Raw genomic sequence first — 25,132 nt, 5'->3', positions numbered from 1 at the left:
TATACGGTATTTTATTTCTGATTAACCGGTGTATTTCGGCATTTGTTTGGCCTCTGTTATAACAGGTGTTGTTTTATTTTTTGTTACCAATGGAGTAAAAAAAAATCAATTAGCCGTAGCAGCAGTGCTAAAATTTTTCGTTTTTAAAGAAACCTTTTTTAAAACAAGGAGTAATTTTTATTTGTAAAATTTTCAGTGCTTTGAAATAGTGCGCTATTATAGCAAATGGGAAAAGTGATCAGTGCTTTTAATAACAATACCAACAGACAGGAACAACAAACGTATGGTATAAGAAATGGTACAGCACCGAACAGACAGTAATGTAATGTCCCTGTTGCCGTGTATCGTGGCATGTAGGGTACGCGTGTGCGTGCAGTGTGCAGCACTTGGCCCCCACATGGTCTTATGTGTTCGCGTCTCGCTGTAGTCACCTAATGTCCGTCGTGTTGCTGAATGGCACCAATCCTAGTCTGGAAATATTTCTATGAAGCGACATTGGAATGAAATACAACGCTACACCTGCTTTAAAGCATTAAACATTTATCTGCAATTTCTATGAAACAGTAAAAGAGCAAGGAAATTATGGTAACAATAATAAATTAATTCTGTTGTGGTAACAATAATAAATCAATTCTAATAGTATAAAAATACTAGAGCTAAACGCGCTGTTCTGAACCAGTCCATCAACTTTAATAAGATATGCATCACAAGAAATTTGACACGAAGCACTGAAGATGACCACAGAGTGACCGAAATCTAGATGTGCAATAACCATCATTGCGACTGATTGTTGTACGCTTTATTATTTGCTAACAATGCTACGTCGTAATATACAGTTAGCTGATCTGCCTGTGTCTACATAAAATGCCTTAATCTGCTTGTAGCCCTTGAAAACGGACAAATTCAAGAAAAACAGAGTTCTTCAGCCTTAGTTTTCATTCTTTAGCACTGACTGTTTGTAATTTCCAAACAGTGGCATGACTTTTGAGCAGTTTCAAAACATTAGAATCAACAGGAGAATACTGATGATTTTATGTAGTATTCAAACACTCATCGCTTTTCGAGAAAAGTAGCCGAACGGTCGACGGACTAACACTTATTTTGTTTACCTACTTAATTTAATGTTTTGATTTTGCGTGGGCCTATCTTGGCAATGAGTGAGTTAAAATTTTTCAGTCGTTCTTCGATTTCTACGTTTGTTACAGGAAATAACAGGAATAAAAAAAAACCAAAAGTCAGTTACTTTAGAAACCTATTATTTTGGGCGGTTTTAACAGTGTGGTTAATCTGGCGTAAAAAAAGGACGATATAACCGATAACCGGCGTCCCTACTGCGGAACACCACAGTCTATGCTCCTGGGTGTGAACATATCAGTTTCTACCGGCCGTTTTTGTAGTCGGTCGAAAGTGGTATGTGGTGGGCTGAGGCGATAAGAGAGACGTTCTGGATACATGGCTTGTGCAGCTCTGCCTTACGTTCTGTGCCGTAAAACGGGAGGTTTGAAAGTGATCCGATCTTGAAACTTATTTTATATCCAAACGCTACATTTCCGGATTTCCGGACATGAGTTCCTGTCAAAACTTTTATCTAGTAAGTCCCTTCTCCAACACGCGGGATCCTGCGATGCGGATTGTGAAACAACCTGTGCATACTTTGTACGAGCATCATCTTAGAAAAACCAGAAACAGTTTACTTCTCAAGAAAAGTTTATAACAGTATTTCGGAACACTACGTTTGGCGAGAATACGACAGCACTTATCCCGCACTTATTACATTAAATTACACTCTTTTGTTGAAATGAATTCCAAGCGCTGTTGGTAAAGCGACGACATTAATCAGTATTCGTAGCCCTTCTAAACTGCGGGTATATTTATCTCACTAACTGCTTGAAAATAAATGTATGTAGCAGCTTCTCTGCCACTAGCAACAGGTGGCCGTATTGTATGTTAATGCACTGAGCTACAAAATAGAACACAAGAAGCCTGGCCGCCCCTAATGCCTGCAGAGCCCCCGTACACAGATAAATTCTCTCTAACCTTTACCACCACTGTATTTTGAACCAGCGGGAGAATCAGTGGTTTCACCTTCACACGCTAGTTGGCGGCGGTGAGACAACAGTTTGAAAACTAACATACAAACGACTCCTAATTTGGGAAATATTTGCATAATTTTTGTGGCAGATTCATCGGCATTGTTTCTCAAAGAAGATACGGCTGTGTTATAAACGAACATTTCCGTTTTAAAGCATCGCGCATGGCTTGATTTTTATTTGTGTAGGAAATGACATACGAAATAAGAAGCGTGTAGGATGCCGAACAACCGCAGACGTGGTTCTCTGGGCAGTAATGCCATACGATCATTTCGTTTAATCTGTAACGCTTTCGCGCCCACTTAAGCGCAACGAAACGCACCCTTTCTTTCTTAATCTTCTCTGCTAATTCTAACTGTTGGCTTAATCGATCGAACTAGTATTTTATGAAACACTTCCTTTGTGGACGAATTCGGTTTCTCTACCATTCTTGCAATGATTTTCAGGCTGGCATCAAATATCCCGCCACCACTTTTATGCGATCGTTCCGTTTTACGCCACTCCTGACGGATACTCATAGAGAGTTTACTGTTGTTGCTAATTCCACTGAATGCAAATGTCATATGGCATTGTTGACTGGGATATGATTTATCGCCAGTAGTCCATTGTAGCAGGAAATCTGTTAAGATGTAACAGTCCACACATTAAACTTCTCAAGTACACATTTCGACATGTTAATTATTTGCACGCTGCATGTTATACCGATTGGCTTAAATTCAGTCGTCTTTTCCGCTTCTTGGTGAGAAAATCGAATTTTCAACTTACAAACGCTCAAATTTAAACATTTTTCCCAGTTGCTCGCTAATAATCGTGTTGTATCGTCCTCACTTCACAACTGAAAGCCGCGATGATCATTTATGACATGCGTTCCGCCTTTTTTCTTCCAAAAATACTTTTAAAGACCTGAAATTACATTACACTTATAGACATCTATTTATTTTGTGCAATTTATTGTGTACGTCTGTTGATTTTTGAGTTAGTGACAGTTCGTTGATTAGCTTGCTATATAGTTCTTTCTTTCGTTTCTATGTCCGCTTTGTCAGATTTTTTTTAAATATAATTTACTTATCTTAAGAATGCAATATTCGTCAAGTAACAATTTTCGGGGTTTGTATGACCTTAAAGACAATAAATTTGTAAGAATTTGGTTAAGAATACTATAATCGTACGTTTTTGTTTTGTTTTTTTCTTTTTTTCTTTTGTTTTAATACCCAGTTTATTTTCCATACCTTTGATATTTTTGAAGTGTGTTGATACACTATTGAGAAACAAAATATCGCTTTTCCGCATTATCCCCGTCTCTTTCAACTGCCTTATGCTACCGTGCCTGTACACAACCTTGCAGGAATCGGGACCAGCACGTTTTAGCCACTGTTTAGCAGCCTTCAGAAGGCAATCATCACATGCAAATATTGTTCCGCGAAGGGATAAACGGCGTCATCCCCAGACACTTCCTTCAGTTTCTTGTGAATGTTTGTCACTGGATCGTTCTCACAACACAGGGACTCTGTAAAAGTACCTCGCTTCAGACGAATGTCAACTGCAGCAGCCATATTGATGGAGTGCAAAAAATGGTTCAAATGGCTCTGAGCACTATGCGACTTAACTTCTGAGGTCATCAGTCGCCTAGAACTTAGAACTAATTAAACCTAACTAACCTAAGGACATCACAGACATCCATGCCCGAGGCAGGATTCGAACCTGCGACCGTAACGGTCACGCGGTTCCAGACTGAAGGGCCGAGAACCGCACGGCCACACCGACCGGCGATGGACTGCATATCTCCGACAACGCTGCTGCCAGAAAAAGATCCTGCAAGATGGACGACTGAAGAGAACCGTTCAGCGTGACAGAAGTGGAACCCATCCGCAGATTGCTGCAGACTTCAATGCTAGGCGATCGAGATGTGTCAGGGTGCCAACCGTTCAACGAAACATCATCGATATGAGCTTTCGGAGCCGGAGGTCCACTCGTGTGCCCTTGATGATTCCACGACACAAAGTCCTACGCCTCGCCTGGGCACGTGAGTACCGACATTGGACTGTTGATGAATGCAAACATGTTGCCTGGTCGGACAAGTCTCGTTTCAAATTGTATCGAGCGGATGGACGTGTACGGGTATGGAGAGAAACTCATGAATCCATGGACCCTGCATGTCAGCAGAAGACTGTTCAAGCTGGTGGAGCCTCTGTAATGGTGTGGAGCGTGTGCATTTGGAGTGATATGGGATCCCTGATACGTATAGATACGACTCTGACAGGTGACACGTACGTAAGCATCCTGTCTGATCACCTGCAACCATTCATGCCCATTGTGCATTCCGACCTACTTGGGCAATTCCAACAGGACAATGCGACACCCACACGTCCAGAGTTGCTAAAGAGTGGCTCCAGGAACACTACTCTGAGTTTAAACACTTCCGCAGGCCGGTAAACTCCCTAGACATGAACATTATTGAGCAAATCTGGGATGCCTTGCAACGTGATGTTCAGAGGAGATTTGCACCCCCTCGTAGTGTTCCGGATTTATGGGCAGCCCTGCAGGATTCATGGTGACAATTCGCTCCAGCACTACTTCAGACATTAGTCGAGTCCATTCCACGTCGTGTTGCGGCACTTCTGCGTGCTCGCGCGGGCCTTACACGATATTAGACGGGTGTACCGGTTTCTTTGGCTCTTCAGTGTATATAGCTTCGTAACTAACTGCACTCATAATGTTCGTATCAGCTCTGATTGGTTTTCTATTCCACGTAGGATTCTGAGCAGATATCGTGTCTTTTGCTTTATGCTGGTGTGCGACTCTTCGCTCTAAAATAGTGTCAACTCGGTTCTTCGCACATCTGTTTCGCGCGTAAGCGAGATTCACTGTGCAAAGAGTAGCATCTCATCAAGGGGTTTGGCATATGTTCTGTGTTCTAAGACTGTTGGCTGTCACTGTTTACCTCAGGAAGAAAGTCACGTACCCCTACTTCTCCGAAATCTCTTAATTTCATTTGTCAACGTATTTCTCTCCGCGCTGCTGCACTTCATTGCTGACGGCTAACTTACAGCGCGGTTGATTGCAGAATATTACACTTTCCTTCTCAAACTCCATCTTCTGTAGCAGTGTACCTCTTACCTATATCAACCGAATGATCGTTCCATCAACGAAATCAGAAGCAGGAACCATGTAGCTAGAAAACAGGAGTTGCGAAATGTGTTAGCAAATGGATCTGAGCACTACGGGACTTAACTTCTGAGGTCATCAGTCCCCTAGAACTTAGAACTACTTAAACCTAACTAACCTAAGGGCATCACGCACATCCATGCCCGAGGCAGGATTCGAACCTGCGACCGTAGCGGTGGCGCGGTTCGAGACTGTAGCGCCTAGAACCGCTCGGCCACCACAGCCGGCAATGTGTTAGCAGAAACACGAAACAACACATGAAAAACCTTCTAGTGCCAACAGTATGTTGTGGCAGCCTTCCTGGTAAATCTCCGGTTAATCGAAATACACTCTCCAGTAAACCGACTCCACGCGAGTGGAAGCATCGTCAGAAATTTTCACAAAATTTGTAACAGTTTGTAGCTGCGACCCCAATTAGTCGGTCAATTGTTTTTGAAGATAGTAAATTATTATAATTGTCTTCTGTATTTGCGTACTGAAATTTTATGTGATGAGTCATCATGAGTGGACAGTGGGGTTAAGTTAGTATACGCTTTGAGATCTGTGGAGAACCGTCTAAATATCACACCTAGGTTGGCAGGTGTATCATACGATAGACGATAATTCTGGCACGTCGATTTGATTCGTGGATGATTCTTCTTTATATTCCGCAACCTGATGTTTTGCCCTCTTGGGGGAACAAATTCGATTGTATTTTTGACAGCCGGCCGGAGTGGCCAAGCGGTTCTAGGCGCTACAGTCTGGAACCGCGCGACCGCTACGGTCGCAGGTTGGAATCCTGCCTCGGGCATCGATGTGTGAGATGTCCTTAGGTTAGTTAGGTTTAAGTAGTTCTAAGTTCTAGGGCACTGATGACCTCAGAAGTTAAGTCCCATAGTGTTCAGAGCCATTTGAACCATTTGTTTTTGTATTTTAGACAAGGTACAATGGTAACATACCACTCTCGTTTTATGAATTACTGTGTTTGAAAATTTGACTTGATTTAAGCTGCAGTTTATCAGGTACTGCTAGTTTTCCAGATGTCTCCTAACGTCTCAAGGGGACAACCGTATCACTTTGTCCACTAAGAACAATTATGTCGCATGTCTTGTCAGTTGCATCACGTGCTACCTGAAGTAACGTTCGGCGTGATGATATTGAGCAGATCCGCAGCAGTCGTATTATACGAAAAATACACTGTACTAGCGGTGTGTGAAAGGTTTTGTAATTCGCAGAAGCCGTATCATAGTAGCTCCTTATATGCACCATTCTGTCCAATTTTCGATCGACGTAATTGCCAATGTTATAGCCTTCATGCTGCGTTACTTGTCAAGAGACGAGATATCTGTTTCAGGAAATACGCTTTGATGTCTTTCTGCGCACAGTGACTTCCACTTTGTTGAAAGCGTTGCCATCGTTCCGAAATAAATTTTATTGTTCTCCGAAACTCGCGCTTAAGCTACGGGTAAGAGATTGGTTTACGTGCCAGCCTCCGAAAAGCACTCTGCTTTCAAAGCACGTCTGCCGCTTTCCAAGACTGGTGACATGCCCACGCAAATGACACACTCATTTGCTGAAGCAATTCCAACGAAGATGGACATGCCAAATGCGCCACAATTCAAGCGAGACATCTTTGCTACAAACGCAACCTTTTGTAGCTTTACTTCACGTACGCCTACTTTTTTCGTTCGTTCTGTCTTTCCGGTTTACTTTTCATAAAATCTGCATTTCGTTTCCACTCTTTGCGATTTTTTTCATCACCTTAGTCTGTTTTCGCGTGTAAAGTACTTTTACTGCGGATCGCGGGTTTCATTCCGAGGACATCTGCAGAGAGTGTCTTCTACATCTACATCGCACTTCGCAAGCCACTTAATGGTATATGGAGGAGAGTACTTTTTGTACCACTAACCGAGCCCACCAAACCTGGCCTACTCGCGAATAGCGCGTGGGAATAATGATTGTCGGTAAGTCTAAGATTACGTATTGGCTCTAATTTCTCGAATTTTCTCCTCGTGGTCATTACGCGAGACGTATATAGGGGTAGTAATGCGTTGTGCGACTCTTCCCAGAAAGTGCTGTCTCGAAATTTCAATAGCAGATCTCTCCTTAATGCACAACGCCCCTCCTGGAATATCTGCCAATGCAGTTTGTCGAGCATATCCGTAACGCTCTCGTGACGACTAAACGATCCCTTGACGAAACGTGCCGCTCTTCGTCGGACCTTCTCTATGTCTTCTATCAGTCCTATCAGGTAGGGATCCCAAAGAGCTGAACAGTGCTCAAGAATGGGTCGAACCAGCGCCTTATAAGCCACTTCCTTCTTGGATGACTTACATTTCCGTAAGATTCTTGATGTGAATCTGAGTCAGGCATCTGCTTTTCACACTGTTTGTTTTATATGGTCATTCCACTTAAGGTTGTTCCGGATAGTTATTCCTAGATATTTTATGGCAGACGCTGTTTCCAGCGGTTTCTCAAATGGTTCAAATGGCTCTGAGCACTATGGGACTTCTGAGGTCATCAGTACCCTAAAACTTAGAACTACTTAAACCCAACTAACCTAAGGACATCACACACATCCATGCCCGAGGCAGGCTTCGAACCTGCAACCGTAGCAGTCGCGCGGTTCCGGACTGAAGCGCCTAGAACCGCTCGTCCACCGCGGCCGGCTCTCATCAATAGTGTAGCTATACAGTAGTGGATTTCTTTTCCTACGTATGCGCAATATGTTACATTTATTTACGTTCAGGGTCAACTGCCAGAGCCTGCACCATTTATCAAATTTATGGAGGTCAATCTCCAAATCGTTATTATCTTTTAATGTTGTTATTTTGTTATAGAGAACCGCATCATCTGCGAACAGCCTTAGAGAGTGTCCGTCGCTTTCCACTAGGTCATTTATGTAAACTGTAAGCAGTAACGGTCCTGTCACACTTGCTTGGGGTGCACCAGAAATTACCTTTACAGTAGAGATGGGCAAAACTGTTCTTTTCAGAGATCGGATCAGAACTGTTCACTCCCTGAAATGAACTAGGTCTTTTTCATGACTCACCACTCATTCAGAATAGAAAATAAATGGAAGGCACATTGCCCTTTAAACTTGGTTTATTCCAGTACTATACCTGTATTTTGATCTTATTTGATCCTATTTTGAAGTAACACAGATAATGAGTAAGAATTTTGTATTGTTTATTGAAATTTCCACAATATGACAAAGTTTTTGATTATCGATTTATTTTGCACTATCGTGGTTTTTTGGGTGATCGGAAAATGTTGCAACTTGAGATTTACATTAACAATGTATTTGGCTATAATGTATTAAAATTTCATTAACCTCGTACAAATACATCCCAAGCCATATATTTTTAAAGTGAACGTTTCCTTCCGAAGACGCCCAAAATTGCAAAATCCGTACTACAATTAGAAAAAAAATATAAATTTGACTGTAAGACCAAAGTGCTGCATATAGCCTTACGCAGAATAAAACAAGGAAAATATTGGTGTATCACATTTTGCGATACGTTTATTGGTTCGCTCGTAATTAAAGTGTAAATTCGAGTGTCCATAATAAAAAATCCTATTGTAAGAGGAGTCGTCAGGAACCTCATCTGTTCAGTTTAAACAAATAAAAATAAAATATAAACAAATGATGTATACATAACATAATTATGTAATGTACATATCGGTATTAGTACGAAGAACAGTATCCAGTATAGACGAACTCCGATGCAGAGGCGCTGAGTCAAGCTGGTCGAGCCGCGAGCTGTATTGCTGCGTGAGCTTAAGACCGCAGAGACCAGAGTGACACCTGAGTCGCTTTGCTCAACGCTCTGGCTAGAGTCGAGAACGGTGGGGTGAGCGCTGAGCGGGCGAGTTCCCAGGGTGGGGGGAGCGGTGAACGGCCACCACTCACCCGCTCCGAAACAAATCGTCCGTTCTCTTGCGAGCAGTTTGTTGCAAGTAGTTCTTATGTTCTCCGCTAGGAGGCTCTCTGTCCTGTTGCTCGCATCAACTGCCCAGAGGGCAGGACGTGCGACTGAAACGATCGCCGACGGAGTTCAGGTGCGCCAGACACTGCACGAGGCAGAGGAAGCACAGAGACGGCACGGCATATGTGAAACACAAAATCCAATGGGGCACTGCACAATGCAGGCAGCCAAGGCAGAAGCAGGGCAGAGGCCAGCGCCGGCTGGGCTGTGTTGTGTGGCGTGTAGTGTGCTCTGACCAGCAGAGGCCCCGCTGACCTGCTCCGGCTCTCTCTCTCTCTCTCTCTCTCTCTCTATCTCTCTCTCTCTCTCTCTCTCTCTCTCCTGCTGTGTGAAACGTTTGGAGCTACTGTTCTTGTTTTCTGAATCACTGATTGTTCACTCCTTTGAAAGATTCAACTCTATGAATCAGTTCAGGAGCGGATCCCCCATCTCTACTTTACAGCCGTCAGTTTTGCCCCGTTTAGAGCGACGTGTTGGGTTCTGTCTGCAAGGAAGTGTTGAATGCAGTCGCAGATCTGCTCCGATACTCGATAAGCTCGTATTTTTTTCACTAAACGCTAGTGCGGGACTGTTTCAAATGTCTTTCTGAAATCAAGGAACATTCCATCAACCTGAGCCCCATTTGTCTGCGGCGCTGTGGAGGAGCAGAGAGTGCTGAGTTTCGCAGATCTGTGTTTGCGGAATCCATGTTGATTTTTATAGAGGCGATTTTCCTTCTCCAAGAACTTTATAATTCTTGAGCATAAAACATGTTCCATAATCCTACAACAGATTGGCGTCAACGATATAGGTCTATAATTGTGTGGATCTGTCTTACGGCCTTTCTTAAAAACGGGAATGACACGCGCTTTTTTTCCAGTCGTTAGGTACCTTTCGTTGCTCAAGCGATCTAAGATAAATTACTGCTAGAAGGGTAACAAATTCTTTCGCATAATCTTTGTAGCATATTGTAGTTATCTCATCTGGACGTGGCGCCTTTCCGGTACTAAGCGACTGTATTTTTTTTTCCCACGATCGGTTATCTCAATATCCGCCATTTTAATGTTCGTACGACGATTGAAAGGAGGGCCCGTGTTAGTCGATCTTCGGCGCTGTAACAATTTTGGAAGACAGAAGTCAGTATTTCGGCCTTCTCTCTGTCATCTTCCAGTATCGCCACAGAGTGACTCACTTGCTGATTTTACGCACAACCAAAATCTCTAAGGGTTTTTACTCAAATCGGTTGACAAAGTTTCACTTTCAGAGTCATAGAACGCTTCTCTCATTGCTCTCCTTACGCTCATTTTCGCTTCGTTCAGCTTTTGTTTGTCAGCTTCTCTTGAATCTGATATGAAGTTCTCTTTGTTTACGTAACTATTTTCCAACACGGTTATTATACCAGGGTGGGTCTTTTTCCCCTTTGTGGTAAGTTCCTATGGGACCAAATTGCTGAGGTCATCGGTCCCTAGGCTTACACACTATTGCACGATTCCGTTGAATTTTTTCCATTTATTTTAAACATCTTCGGCCTCATCACCAAATATTTGATGCTGACTGCTCAGATAATCCGATCGCCTCCATTATACAGGGTGTACGTAAAGTCCGGGAACACTTTCAATTATTTATTGCACAAGAACCAAACATTGTACAGATGTCTTACATATGTCATTTCGAAGAGAAACCCTGAAAGTTTGTTTTTCATGTATACCGCCATAGCGCGTAGTTTGGTAACTTGCCGATAGTCAGCGCTAGCCGCAAACATGGCGACTTCAGGTGTGGAGCGAGCTGTTTCATGAAATGGCCTCCACAATCACCAGATCTCACTCCGTGTGACTTTTTTCTGTGGGGGACACATTAAAGATGAGGTGTATGTACCGCCTCTAGCACGTGATGTAGCAGAGCTCCGGGAGAGAATACGGGAAGCGACTGCCACAGTCGACGATGCCATGCTGGGACGGATATGGCAGGAATTCGATTACCATATTGACGTCTGCAGGGTCACTCATGGTTCGCTTATCGAATGTTTGGAAAAAAAAAAACGTTTCAGAGTTTCTCTTCAAAATGCAATATGTATGACATCACTACAATGTTTCGTTCTTGTGCAGTAAATAATTGAAAGTGTTCTCGGTCTTTATGTACATACTGTATTAGTGGGTAGCCTTGTACGGAAAAGAAATGTGGACAGTAATATAGACAAAAATAGACTATAGGCTTCTGAATGTTGTGTTACACAAGAGTGTTGAAGTTTACATTGAGCCGGTCGTATAAGTAATGAAGATGTATTGAATCAAGTCGGGGATAAAATAATTTTACCGTACAACTTGTCTACGGGTAGGGATAGTCTGACAGTACACATCCCGCCGAGGCATCAAGAAATAGTCATCTTGGCAGTTGACGAAACTGTGGCGTAAAACTTATAGTGGAGATCAAGCCTTGATAAAGTAAGCAGGGTCAAATGGACATGGGTGCAGCAGGTATAGAGAGATAGTGAGACTCACATAGGACAGGCTGGCGTGAAGAGCTGCGCCAGACCACCCTCTGGACTAAAGGTGACATCGTCAATTACAGCCCTGCTAATGTGGAACGAAAGCTACTACTGTTTTATGAGGGGCGTTCCATTTTGATTTACACTTTATTTATTCCCTTCATTCATGATGTGCTACCTGAACATCATTACACCTGCAAGTACATAGTACTTTGGCTGCCGGACAATCAGTACAAGTGTAATTCCTGCAAAATACATCCCATTTTACCAACTGCTGCCATTTCGTGAGTGGACAACATGGACTGTCATCAAGGACAGCACTGGCCGACGTAATTTTTGTGGAATGACGGTGTAAACACGGCGGATGCTGATAGGCGATTGGTGGCAATGTATGGAGAGTGTGCGCCCACGAAAAACCGTGTACAACTGGGCGGATGACTGGAAAACCGGCCGCGCATCAACGGAGAAAGTAACCAGTTCTGGAAGGAAAGTGACTGTGGTAACACCGGTCAACATTTGAAGAGTGGAAAAGCGTATTCAGGAAAACAGGTACGTCACGTTCACGGAACTTGGGGCGGCCACCGGTCTTGCCAGAAGCACTCTTCACCACATACCGCACCAACACCGTAAGCTTGGGAAGGTGTCCGCCAGGTGGGTTTCCGAATCCCTGGCCGGCCGCGGTGGCCGTGCGGTTCTAGGAGCTCGAGTCCGGAGCCGCGCTGCTGCTACGGTCGCAGGTTCGAATCCTGCCTCGGGCATGGATGTATGTGATGTCCTTAGGTTAGTTAGGTTTAAGTAGTTCTAAGTTCTAGGGCACTGATGACCACAGCAGTTGAGTCCCATAGTGCTCAGAGCCATTTGAACCATTTTTCTTTTTTTTGTGTCGGTTCATCTGGAAGCTGACATGAAAATACGCGTCTTACCTTTGCATCCCAGACATGCTCTTTGGGCGACAAAACAAGAGGCGGGTTGGCCGAGAGGTTCTAGGCGCTTCAGTCTGGAACCGCGCGACTGCTACGGTCGCAGGTTCGAATCCTGCCTCGGGCAGTTAGTGTAGGCGTTGGGACCGCTGACATCAACAGTTTGGTCCCATAGGCGAGACGGCGATGTGTGGCGTACAGAGAGGCGGCCCGGCCTGCGGTGAGTTGCCAGCTGGGCGGGCTCGCCGACCGCAGCGTCCTCGACCTTGACTGCTCGCTGGTCGCTGGCCGCTGGCCGCGCCGCCCAGGAGGAAACCAGCCGCCTCCCACCGCAGCGCCCCTCGCTATGGACGGGACACACCGTCTCGTCCTGTCCACACCACGTTGCAGAGCGGTTTCACGAAAACTCATCCACTGATCAATAGCACCCAGACACCTGTTCGTCGATATTAGTATGGAGTACGTCCACTCTTTGCCTTAATGACAGCTTGAACTCTGCTGGGGTGTCTGTATGTCGGTGGAGCAATGGCGGCCCATTTTCCGAGATCCGAAAACAGAGAAGCTAGTAATGTTCGCTGGAGTTTGAGTGAACTCATCCCGAAGGTATTCCGTTGGGCTCAGGTCGGCTCTCTTGGACGCCTACCCGTTTCAGTAATAGTGTCCACAAGCCATTGCCTTACAAACACTGCTTTATGATAGGGTGCGCTGTCATCTTAGTACAAACACTCGAGTCTCCGAACTGGTCCTCTACCGCGTGCGGTGTACAGTGCTTTAAGTGTGTTCATACCCTTCCACAATTAGCTTTTTTCTTCCCAGTGTTTCACTGTGGGCGCTACACACGATTGCAGGTAGTATCCCTTCGGATTGCCACAGGGTACAGTGTCATTCATTACTCCATGCCATTCGTTCCCTGACATCCACTGTCCACAGGGGTCGCTATTTGTACCAGCTCAAGCTTCGCTTAACATTGACTGTGTGTCTTATGACGAGATGCTCGACCATTTTACCCCATTCCTTTTAATTGACTATGCACAGTCATTGTGCTAGCTGGGTTATTGTTATGAGAGTACAACAAACGAATGCTTCCTTCCACTGGTTTGATGTGCCTAGTTAGAAACTACGACCATTCTCCGCAGTGCTCGACGCTTCGTGTCCGTTTGGACATAAGGCCTCCCTGGGCTTGGTTTTTATCTACCTTTGTTCCCTCGCGTTCCCACTTCACAGTCACATCAGCAAAAGCCGGCTGGGACTGCTTTAGAAGGGCTGACCCTGACAGATATGTTACTCGGGCGACATCCAATGATTAGTTCATTTTCAAAGTCACTGAGATCTCCTGACGCCTTCTGCTGTTACTCTTTCTCTGCTGGCAACACAATACTACCCACATCTTGTTAAACTAAGACTCAAAGTAGTGAGTGGCCGGCCGGAGTGGCCGAGCGGTTCTAGGCGCTTCAGTCTGGAACCGCGTGACCGCTACGGTCGCAGGTTCGAATCCTGCTGCGGGCATGGATGTGTGTGATGTCCTTAGGTTAGTTAGGTTTAACTAGTTCTAAGTTATCGGGGACTGATGACCTCAGCAGTTAAGTCCCATAGTGCTCAGAGCCATTTGAGCCAAAGTCGTGAGTGAGGCGTGCGAGCATTTCTAATGACCTTTACATCATTGTACGCTAACTGACAGAGCGCAAAGTTAGTCACTGAATGTCAGTCGGACTTCTTTGTTCTCATAGCGTGTTTCGTTCTTGCGCAACACAACTAGCTCTTTGTACTCGTGAAGTACAGGGGATGTCAAATTGGTTCCATATTTTTAGATTTCCAGAAGGCTTTCGACACCGTTCCTCACAAGCGTCTTCTAACCAAACTGCGTGCCTACGGAGTATCGCCTCAGTTGTGCGACTGGATTCGTGATTTCCTGTCAGAAACGTCACAGTTCGTAGTAATAGACGGAAAGTCATCGAGTAAAACAGAAATAGTATCCGGCGTTCCCCAAGGAAGTGTTATAGGCCCTCTATTGTTCCTGATCTATATTAACGACATAGGAGACAATCTGAGTAGCCGTCTCAAATTGTTTGCAGACGATGCTGTCCTTTACCGTCCTGTAAAGTCACCAGATGATCAAAACGACTTGCAAAATGATTTAGATAAGATATCTGTATAGTACGAAAAGTGGCAATTGACCCTGAATAAAGAAAAGTGTCAAGTTATTCACATCAGTACTAAAAGAAATCAGCCAAATTTCGATTACGCGATAAGTCACACAAATCTGAGGGCTGTAAATTCAACTAAATACTTAGGGACTACAATTACGAATAACCTAAATTGGAACGATCACATACATAATATTGTGGGTAGAGCAAACCAAAGACTGCGATTCATTGGCAGAAGACTTATAAGGTGCAACAGGTCTACTGAAGAGACTGCTTACACCACGCTTGTCCGCCCTATTCTCGACTACTGCTGTGCGGTGTGGGATCCGCATCAGGTGCGACTGGCGGATGACATTGAAAAAGTACAAAGAAGGGCAGCTAGTTTTGTATTATCACGAAGTAGGGGAGATAGTGCCACAGACATCAAATGTGAATTGGAGTGGCAATCATTAAAAAAAAGGCGTTTTTCGTTGCGACGGGAGCTTCTCATGAAATTTCAATCACCTGTTTTCTCCTCCGATTGCGAAAACATTCTGTTGGCACCCACCTACATAGGGATAAATGATCAATAAAATAAGAGAAATCAGGGCTCGCACAGAAAAATTTAAGTGCTCGTTTTTCCACACGTCGTTCGAGAGTGGAACGGTTGAGAGACAGCTTGAAGGTGTTGCATTGAACCCTCTGCTAGGCACTTAATTGTGAATAGCACAGTAAGCATGTAGATGTAGATGTCGTACGTAATTCGGGACAGCATTCAGAATTGTCAAACGACAGGCAATATTTCTGATCAGTCGTTACCAAGCGCACTCAGTACTCCGTGGCTGTAAGCAGATGTCTGCAGCTGACGACGCGGTAACTATTAAAACGAAATAGCGCCTAATTATTCCAGTTGGCATTCCTTCTTACAGATTCCGCACCTAGTTTGGAAACCAAGGGTGTCAGTGAATCTACTCTCAGCGAAGTTGATTAGAATTGGGAGTGGATTTTAACGTACTCAAGACGAAAAAGGAAAATTACTTCGCGAGAATAGAAGAATAAAAGCAATATATCTTGTAGGTAGTTGAGGATACATACGACAAACACATTTTCAAAATTTGTTACTCATGGAAAGAGCATCGAGATGACACGAAATGTCCGCAGCTCGTGGTCGTGCGGTAGCGTTCTCGCTTCCCACGCCCGGGTTCCCGGGTTCGATTCCCGGCGGGGTCAGGGGTTTTCTCTGCCTCGTGATCGCTGGGTGTTGTGTGATGTCCTTAGGTTAGTTAGGCTTAAGTAGTTCTAAGTTCTAGGGGACTGATGACCATAGATGTTAAGTCCCATAGTGCTCAGAGCCATTGAACCATTTTTTTGACACGAAAACTCATTTACTTGTAGCTTCAGTAACAGCTGTACTTAATATAAACGATATATGTATACGTTTTGCCGTATGACACAGTGTACGTCTTCAAATTTCTTGAGAACAACTAAGATTCGTAAATATTACCATGTTTCTTCTTCCTGTAGAGCACCATAATGCGGCCATGTTGCTATGATTACTGTATTACTGACCCGTATTTTATCAATGAACCAATCTATAAAGCTTCCTACATAAGAGATTGTTTGTTTCTAATGAATTAATCTCCATTGAATGAATTATTTTATCACTCCATGAAAAGAAAAATAAATAAAAAAAACATGAGGGTTATCCGGGTGTACACTGTCTCAGAGGTGACAGAATGGAATAAAATAATTAAAAAAGTCTAGCAAACATGAGCTCTGAAGTGCGTACCCTAAGACATAGGAGCATCCTTTCAATAGAAGAAGTGCTCATAGCTCTTGATGTTTGCATTTCATAACTCATGTTGGCTAGACTTTTTTTATTGTTTTGTTCCATACTGTCACCTCTGGAAGTTTGTCGGTTCTAGTTGAACCTGTATATGGCCGAAAGGAAGATAAACTTGATTGTTTCCTACATGTATTTTGCTAAAACCGATTTACGATTTAGTAGGGAATCACCAAGTAACAACTGACTAATCTCCACAAAAATATACATACGAGCGTGTGTTACCACTTGGGTGTGTACTAACAGGGGAACATCCCCATCGCACCCCCCTCAGATTTAGTTATAAGTTGGCACAGTGGATAGGCCTTGAAAAAGTGAACACAGATCAATCGAGAAAACAGGAAGAAGTTGTGTGGAACCATGAAAAAATAAGCAAAATATACAAACTGAGTAGTGCATGCGCATCATAGGCAACATTTAGGATACTCTGCGTGCAGGAGCGCCGTGGTTCCGTGGTTAGCGTGAGCAGCTGCGGAACCAGCGGTCCTTGGTTCAAAACTACCCTCGGGTGAAAAGTTTAACTTTTTATTTTCAGCTTATGTAACAAACGCTTATATTTCCATCAATTTTTGGGAGTGATTATCACATCCACAAGAATATCTAAATCGGGCAAGGTAGAAGAATCTTTTCACCCATTCGCCAAGTGTACAAGTTAGGTGGGTGGACAACATATTCCTGTCATGTGACACACATGCCGTCACCAGTGTTGTATAGAATATATCAGACGTGTTTTCCTGTGGAGGAATCGGTTGACCTATAACCTTGCGATCAAATGTTTTCTGTTCCCATTGGAGAGGCACGTCCTTTCGTCCACTAATCGCACGGTTTTGCGGTACGGTCGCAAAACACAGACACTAAACTTATTACAGTGAACAGAGGCGTCAATGAACGAACGGACAGACCATAACTTTGCGAAAATAAAGATACTAAAATTTTCAGTCGAGGGAAGACTTGAACCAAGGACCTCTCATTTCGCAGCTATTAACGCTAACCACGGGACCACGGCGCTCCTTGAGTCCTATAGTCATTGATGTTGCATATCTTCGCATGGACTACTCAGTTTGTATATTTTACTAATTTTTTTCATAGTCCCACACAACTTCTTCCTGTTTTCTCAATTGATCTGTGTTTAGTTTTTCAAGGCCTATCCACTGTGCCAACCTATAACTAAATCTGAGGGGGGTGCGATGGGGAGGTTCCCTTGTAAGATGAAATACGAAAACTAACCAAATACTAGCAAAAAAAATGGTTCAAATGGCTCTGAGCACTATGGGACTTAACATCTGTGGTCATCAGTCCCCTAGAACTTAGAGCTACTTAAACCTAACTAACCTAAGGGCACCACACACATCCGTGCCCGAGGCAGGATTCGAACCTGCGACCGTAGCGGTCACGCGGTTCCAGACTGTAGCGCCTAGAACCGCACGGCCACACCGGCCGGCCAAATACTAGCAGAATAGTCTAAATATCCTTATTTGTCAACCTTACATTTAATGCCTGTCGGTATAGCGAGGCGGACAGAATGCCAGCTAACAGGGTCGCTATATTTAGCACCGCGAGTGTACAGCGCGTTGTTTGAATGTGGCAAGCCGCCCTGCCTGCCTCTGTATTCGCTCGATTTTCCATCCATAATTGGTTGCGCCCTGTTCTAATGCCCCCTAGCGTGTTTGGTTCCGCTCCATGGGAGCAGATTAAACAGTGGCTACAGCCAAACAGTGACCACGCGTCAACTAGCAGTGTGGTCCTTTGGTACACCTCTGACCAATCGTGGCTGTCCCACCACGCTAATTACTCCCCGTGGAGTTCTGCCACGGTGGTGCACAGGAATGTTCCTGAATGAGAACCGAGAATATTGCAGAGCGAAGAGTCAGAGGTGTTAGTAGCAAATGAGCTGAGCTTCGGAGGACTTTCTCCTCAGCCGAGGAAGGTTACCACCCTTATCGATAAGAAAACATCCTGCAGGGCACCGCCAAGTCCAATCTCTATGATTGCCTTTAAAAGTGTCAATAATAAAAGCCTGCACTCCTGGTTTCATACAAAAACAAGTTACTATTGTCATTTAATGTACCTGTGGGACTCTGATTTTGATGTCATTACACAGAACAAGTACAGCAAGTTGCGATGCTGGGGGCGCGGTCTATGACGAAGGTCATGTAGATGTGGTGCTCCTCAGCTTGCAATGAAAATAAAGTCATGTAGATGTACTAGCTGACATACCAGGCGTTGCCCAGGTATTCGTTTTGCCAATTTTCTATTGGTGACTTGCAGTTTCTGTACGCTGGGCGCAGATGCTTAGCGTATATACAACGCCATTTTAGCTGGCTGGAGTGGCCGAGCGGTTCCAGGCGCTTCAGTCTGGAACCGCGCGACCGCTACGGTTCGAATCCTGCCTCGGGCATGGATGTGTGTGATGTCTGTAGGTTATTTAGGTTTAAGTAGTTCTAAGTTCTAGGGGACTGATGACCTCAGAAGTTAAGTCCCATAGTGCTCAGAGCCATTTGAACCATTTTGAACCAACGCCGTTTCATAAACGTCTATGAGGCAATATGTTTTCGTACCTCTATTGACGGCTCTTGTTTTCGCCTATAGCCGTTGGCGCTTCGCAGTCGAAAACCGTCAAAAGGGATGACAGGTGTCAGGGGTTTCCTGAAGTTGACTCGACACTAGCAGTGTCTTAGTAGTAAAGGGAAAATGTAGGTATTAAAACTTCATGCATGATGCGGTATTTTTTCACCAAGTCCGTGTATATGATGTCGTAGCTCTTGAACTGTGTGTCGTCCGCACATACTAATTTACGTACATTCAGTGGCATATGTGGCCACTGTCAGCGACGTACGTTGCGAACACAGTTCTTAGCAAAGAAGTAGTGAATTTAAACGTCATGCATGATGTGATAGCTTTTCACGCGTCTCAGTATTTATGATATCAAATTTCCTGATGCATGTGTCATACAATGGTATAATTTTGCAGGGACGTTCAGCGGCATACAGTATGTGCATACTGTGTGCAAAATGTTTTGAGAATAATAGAATTTTTAGCAAAGAAGTAATAAATTTAAACACCATGCACAATGCGGCAATTTTTCACGCATCTCCGTGTTCATTAGGTCATATCGCATGATCTGTGTGTGGTACCATGATATAATTTTGTATGTGCATTTAGCGACATATGTAGATATTGCCTGCGAAATTTATTGCGAATACAGTTAGTAGCACAAAGTATAAAATTTAACGCCATGCATGATGTGGCAGTTTCTCACCGTTTCTATTGTTTATGACGTCATTTCTCCTGAACTATGATAGGTACGTGGCTCATAACGCCACAGCGATTGTCGCCTCACAGTAAGGGATACCGGTACCAAATTTGCTTGAAGTAGGTCCTGGGGTTTACGAGGAGATGTGGAACATAAACACACACACATACGCATGCATGCATAAATCAATTTTTATGATATGTATGGATATTGACATTTGACTTTTAAACGGCGAAGTGGGAACAATAATCACTTCCATCGGTCGTAGCTTGTGGATGCGTAAAATATCGTACTGCTTGCCGCGCGGGGTAGCTACGCGGTCTTAGGCGTCTTGTTACGGTTCGCGCGGCTCCCCTCGTCGGAGGTTCGAGTCCTCCCTTGGGCATGGGTGTGTGGGTTGTCCTTAGCAAAAGTTACTTTAAGTTAGATTAAGTAGTCTGTATGCTTATGGACCGATGACCTCAGCAGTTTGGTCCCATAGAACTTACCACAAATTTCCAATTTCGTTCTGCTTTAGGTACGTAATGACGTATAAATATTCAAATATCATACCGCAGGTGTTGGAATTTTCAAGTAAATGAATATCGTGTTACTGGAAAACCGTCTGATGATCAAAAGGACTCATAACTTGAGTGAACTATTATACGACAAAGGAAAAAAGCCTCACTGCTGTATTATTGTTAACTATCTTATATCGTAATAAATTCCAGGAAAGTGTCGTTACGTTGGCTGTGCGATTTATAGACGGGAGAAAATTAAATTGACGAGTAATAGATCTTTAAATCTCCACGTTCTTTCTGAGGGTTTGGAGCGAGTGGAAAGATGCTGTTTCTTCTAAGATGGGCAGGCAACTTCTGGTGTATGCGTGACACAGGTGGCAGCACTGTAAGAGACACAACCCCAGCAGCTGCGGGGAGTGTAAAGCGGGTCGAAGCAGCCAACAACTCTGACGTGCCAGCGTACGGGATATCCAACGTCGGGAGGCACGGTGCCGTGTGCATTCGGTCTGGTCTGTTCAACGTGATTTTGCGCTCTCTGCGCTCTTCAACAGCCTTTGTTGGCTTAATTTGGCTCGCAAACCAAACATTTGTTCACAGAAATGGACGCACGTAAAATTCGTATGTTAGCGCTATTAAAACGCACGTTTCCTCCTTTGTTCACTTGCTAGTCATGTTGTTCTGTCTGTGGTATACATAAATAAAAACTTCAATATCCGTGGGAACATGTAATAAGACACAAAGGAAAGTACCAATAAGGATACCAGCTTATAAAAGTCAACCAAATCGAACAGACTCATACATGACACAGAACGTACTTCTGTTTGTACACTCCTGGAAATGGAAAAAAGAACACATTGACACCGGTGTGTCAGACCCACCATACTTGCTCCGGACACTGCGAGAGGGCTGTACAAGCAATGATCACAAGCACGGCACAGCGGACACACCAGGAACCGCGGTGTTGGCCGTCGAATGGCGCTAGCTGCGCAGCATTTGTGCACCGCCGCCGTCAATGTCAGCCAGTTTGCCGTGGCATACGGAGCTCCGTCGCAGTCTTTAACACTGGTAGCATGCCGCGACAGCGTGGACGTGAACCGTATGTGCGTGCAGTTGACGGACTTTGAGCGAGGGCGTATAGTGGGCATGCGGGAGGCCGGGTGGACGTACCGCCGAATTGCTCAACACGTGGGGCGTGAGGTCTCCACAGTACATCGGTGTTGTCGCCAGTGGTCGGCGGAAGGTGCACGTGCCCGTCGACCTGGGACCGGACCGCAGCGACGCACGGATGCACGCCAAGACCGTAGGATCCTACGCAGTGCCGTAGGGGACCGCACCGCCACTTCCCAGCAAATTAGGGACACTGTTGCTCCTGGGGTATCGGCGAGGACCATTCGCAACCGTCTCCATGAAGCTGGGCTACGGTCCCGCACACCGTTAGGCCGTCTTCCGCTCACGCCCCAACATCGTGCAGCCCGCCTCCAGTGGTGTCGCGACAGGCGTGAATGGAGGGACGAATGGAGACTTGTCGTCTTCAGCGATGAGAGTCGCTTCTGCCTTGGTGCCAATGATGGTCGTATGCGTGTTTGGCGCCGTGCAGGTGAGCGCCACAATCAGGACTGCATACGACCGAGGCACACAGGGCCAACACCCGGCATCATGGTGTGGGGAGCGATCTCCTACACTGGCCGTACACCACTGGTGATCGTCGAGGGGACACTGAATAGTGCACGGTACATCCAAACCGTCATCGAACCCATCGTTCTACCATTCCTAGATCGGCAAGGGAACTTGCTGTTCCAACAGGACAATGCACGTCCGCATGTATCCCGTGCCACCCAACGTGCTCTAGAAGGTGTAAGTCAACTACCCTGGCCAGCAAGATCTCCGGATCTGTCCCCCATTGAGCATGTTTGGGACTGGATGAAGCGTCGTCTCACGCGGTCTGCACGTCCAGCACGAACGCTGGTCCAACTGAGGCGCCAGGTGGAAATGGCATGGCAAGCCGTTCCACAGGACTATATCCAGCATCTCTACGATCGTCTCCATGGGAGGATAGCAGCCTGCATTGCTGCGAAAGGTGGATATACACTGTACTAGTGCCGACATTGTGCATGCTCTGTTGCCTGCGTCTATGTGCCTGTGGTTCTGTCAGTGTGATCATGTGATGTATCTGACCCCAGGAATGTGTCAATAAAGTTTCCCCTTCCTGGGACAATGAATTCACGGTGTTCTTATTTCAATTTCCAGGAGTGTATAATATCAGGTATTACAGAAATTATTTCTATCGATTTCGTAAGGAAGTCCGATAACTTTTTAGAAAACGCGAAGGTTCAACAGAAAATCTTTCTTTCCACAACAATACGAGACTGGAATAGAAGGGAGAACCGACAGAGGTACTCCAGGTACCCTCCGCCACACACCGTCAGGTGGCTTTCGGAGTGAGGATGTAGATGTAGATGAAAATGTTGATACAGCAGGACTTGGACCGTCTACCGATCTGACCTCTGTTGGATAACGTGATGCCTGTACCCGATATGCTTGGCTGCAGTTTCGTGACAAGCGACTCTGAATTTAATATTATGGTCTTTTATAGGCTTTAATCACTGAATTTTTTTTAAAATTTACATTTAATTATAACAAATCCTAACAAGAACGACCGGTTTTTCACGAATCTTCGATATGGCGTTGCCTTAAAGGGTCTTACTCTTATAACACGCGAGCTTTAACGCAATAATACATAAATACGAAAATTCTTTAACCATCAATATGACTTTTCCCCTTCGTTTTATTACCAAGTCGTACCAGTAAAGATTTGCTGTCGAGACATTCAGTGTTCTGGTGCTTAGAAACGGCACATACTCATGGGGTGTACGGTATAACACAAACCCCACCGAATATGGGGTTCTGCTGAACGGGACAAATACAATATGGCGTCTTGCTTTCTGCGGTCCTAAAGCTTTCCGCTTGTGACATAGGAACGGTCTTGTTTCCTATTGGTTCAACTTAACGTGACACGTTTCACGTGAGGGAATAGCTCCTCAACGTGAAATAGCAAGAAGTGACGTCACAAAACTAGTAGAGTGCCAAGTCAACTTAGATAATTCCCCCCGCGAGCCGACGACTAAAGGAGTATTTTTGATGCTAGAAATGGCGACGTTTTCATTACAAAACGGCCGACTAGTCTTCACTTGCAGGTCGTGACGCCAATTGAATTTCGTGACGAGTTGACTGAGACGCGTGATGATGGGTTCAAGAGCGTGAATACTACGCGTCCGTGGCTGTGACAGTTCAAAGAAGGACGAACGCCGTGTGGCAAGAAATGAAAACAATCTCAGCCTTGTAGCAGCCGGTCTGACAACGTGATGGGTGGAGACAGTTGGTTTGGAGGATCGCCAAAGGGCACTAAGGTAGCAGGTGCGAGCTACCAAAATGTTTAGAAGGACTAACTCCCAGCGTCGCCAGGAAAGGCAGCATACCTGGGCTTTCACGAAGACAATGCGCCAGTGCATCGGACGAAGGCGACACAGAAGTTGGAAACAACCTAGAAGTGGTTTCTCACGCGTCTTACTCACCCGACATGGCCCCCAGCTATTTTTGACTTTTTCCATCAATGAAAGTGGTTCCACGTTCTCAAGTTGTGTCGCTATCACGCCAGCAATTCCCACGTGGTCGGAACAGATTCCCAAAGCAGCGTTTGCAGCGCGCACGCAATCATGGCATCGGTTTTGCAAAAAGTGTGTATCGCTGCAAAGTTATTGTGTTGAGAAATGATAATCGTTTCAGTTTATTGGTGACTGCGTTACGAGAAAGTTTAAAAGAGAGCTTAGCACTCTTCCTTCAGTTGCAGCTCGTCCAGTACAGACTTGCAGGGTAGAGAGTAATATCAAGATTAGGCGTTAGCATTAGGGCAGTCCTTTCTAAGTATCATTGCCGATTTAATACATTCGATACTTATAGCTCACATCACTCATATTTTGCGTAATGATGTAAATGGAAACTCTGCTAATATCAGTGTGAAGCTTACAGTTCGGTTTAACTATTTTACCTTAACTTCAGTATACCTATGATCTGTAACTGCAACAGTTGTATACTCTCTTTTACTTTTAATTAATACCTTCTTATGGTTCGTCACGCACTGTTTATTGCACATTATGGACCTATGTTTCTACCTCGTAACTGCCCACCCGTAGCTGTACTCAAGTTTCTTTGTTCCCGGTTCAACTGCATGATGATTTATGTCTTGAACATTATGTTTTCTGCCGGTTTACTACTCTGTACAGTGGGTAGTATTCAAGGCGTATTCGAAAAACAAGGGCCGTTATGTCATTAAAGAATTACATCCACTGTAAAACTCTATTGTCACCGATTTTAGTTTCCTGCGATTGTATTTCGCTTTCCCACGCAATGGCCGTTCTAGTGTAAGCACTTTTCTTAATGCTGCACTAGGTTTTTCAACACCTGTGCATAGACGAGTTACTAGTAATCTTCAAACGGTGGTCATTGTTCCAGGTGTAAGAACTAACAGTCGCTGGGTTGTTGGTGACGACTAGAGGGAGATGATCGATAACTTCCCTAGGAATATACTAAATCTTTTTCTTCACAGTGTGCGGATACGCCTTAAAATGGAGATAGGGCTGCTAGATATCCTGCTTTAGTCGAACAAGTACAGGTTTCTCGGTTGCGTTCGGCCAATTATATACAAGTGCGGCTTTTGTTAGGCTATTTAGCGGTGAAGTGGAGAACGCGCAAGAGAGGCCCGTTCCAAGCTAATGACGTAAGTGAGAGGAATAGATATAAGGAGGAATA

Source organism: Schistocerca americana, chromosome 3, assembly GCF_021461395.2.
Source record: "Schistocerca americana isolate TAMUIC-IGC-003095 chromosome 3, iqSchAmer2.1, whole genome shotgun sequence".
Lineage (NCBI taxonomy): Eukaryota > Metazoa > Arthropoda > Insecta > Orthoptera > Acrididae > Schistocerca > Schistocerca americana.
Note: the sequence above shows the minus strand (reverse complement) of the source record.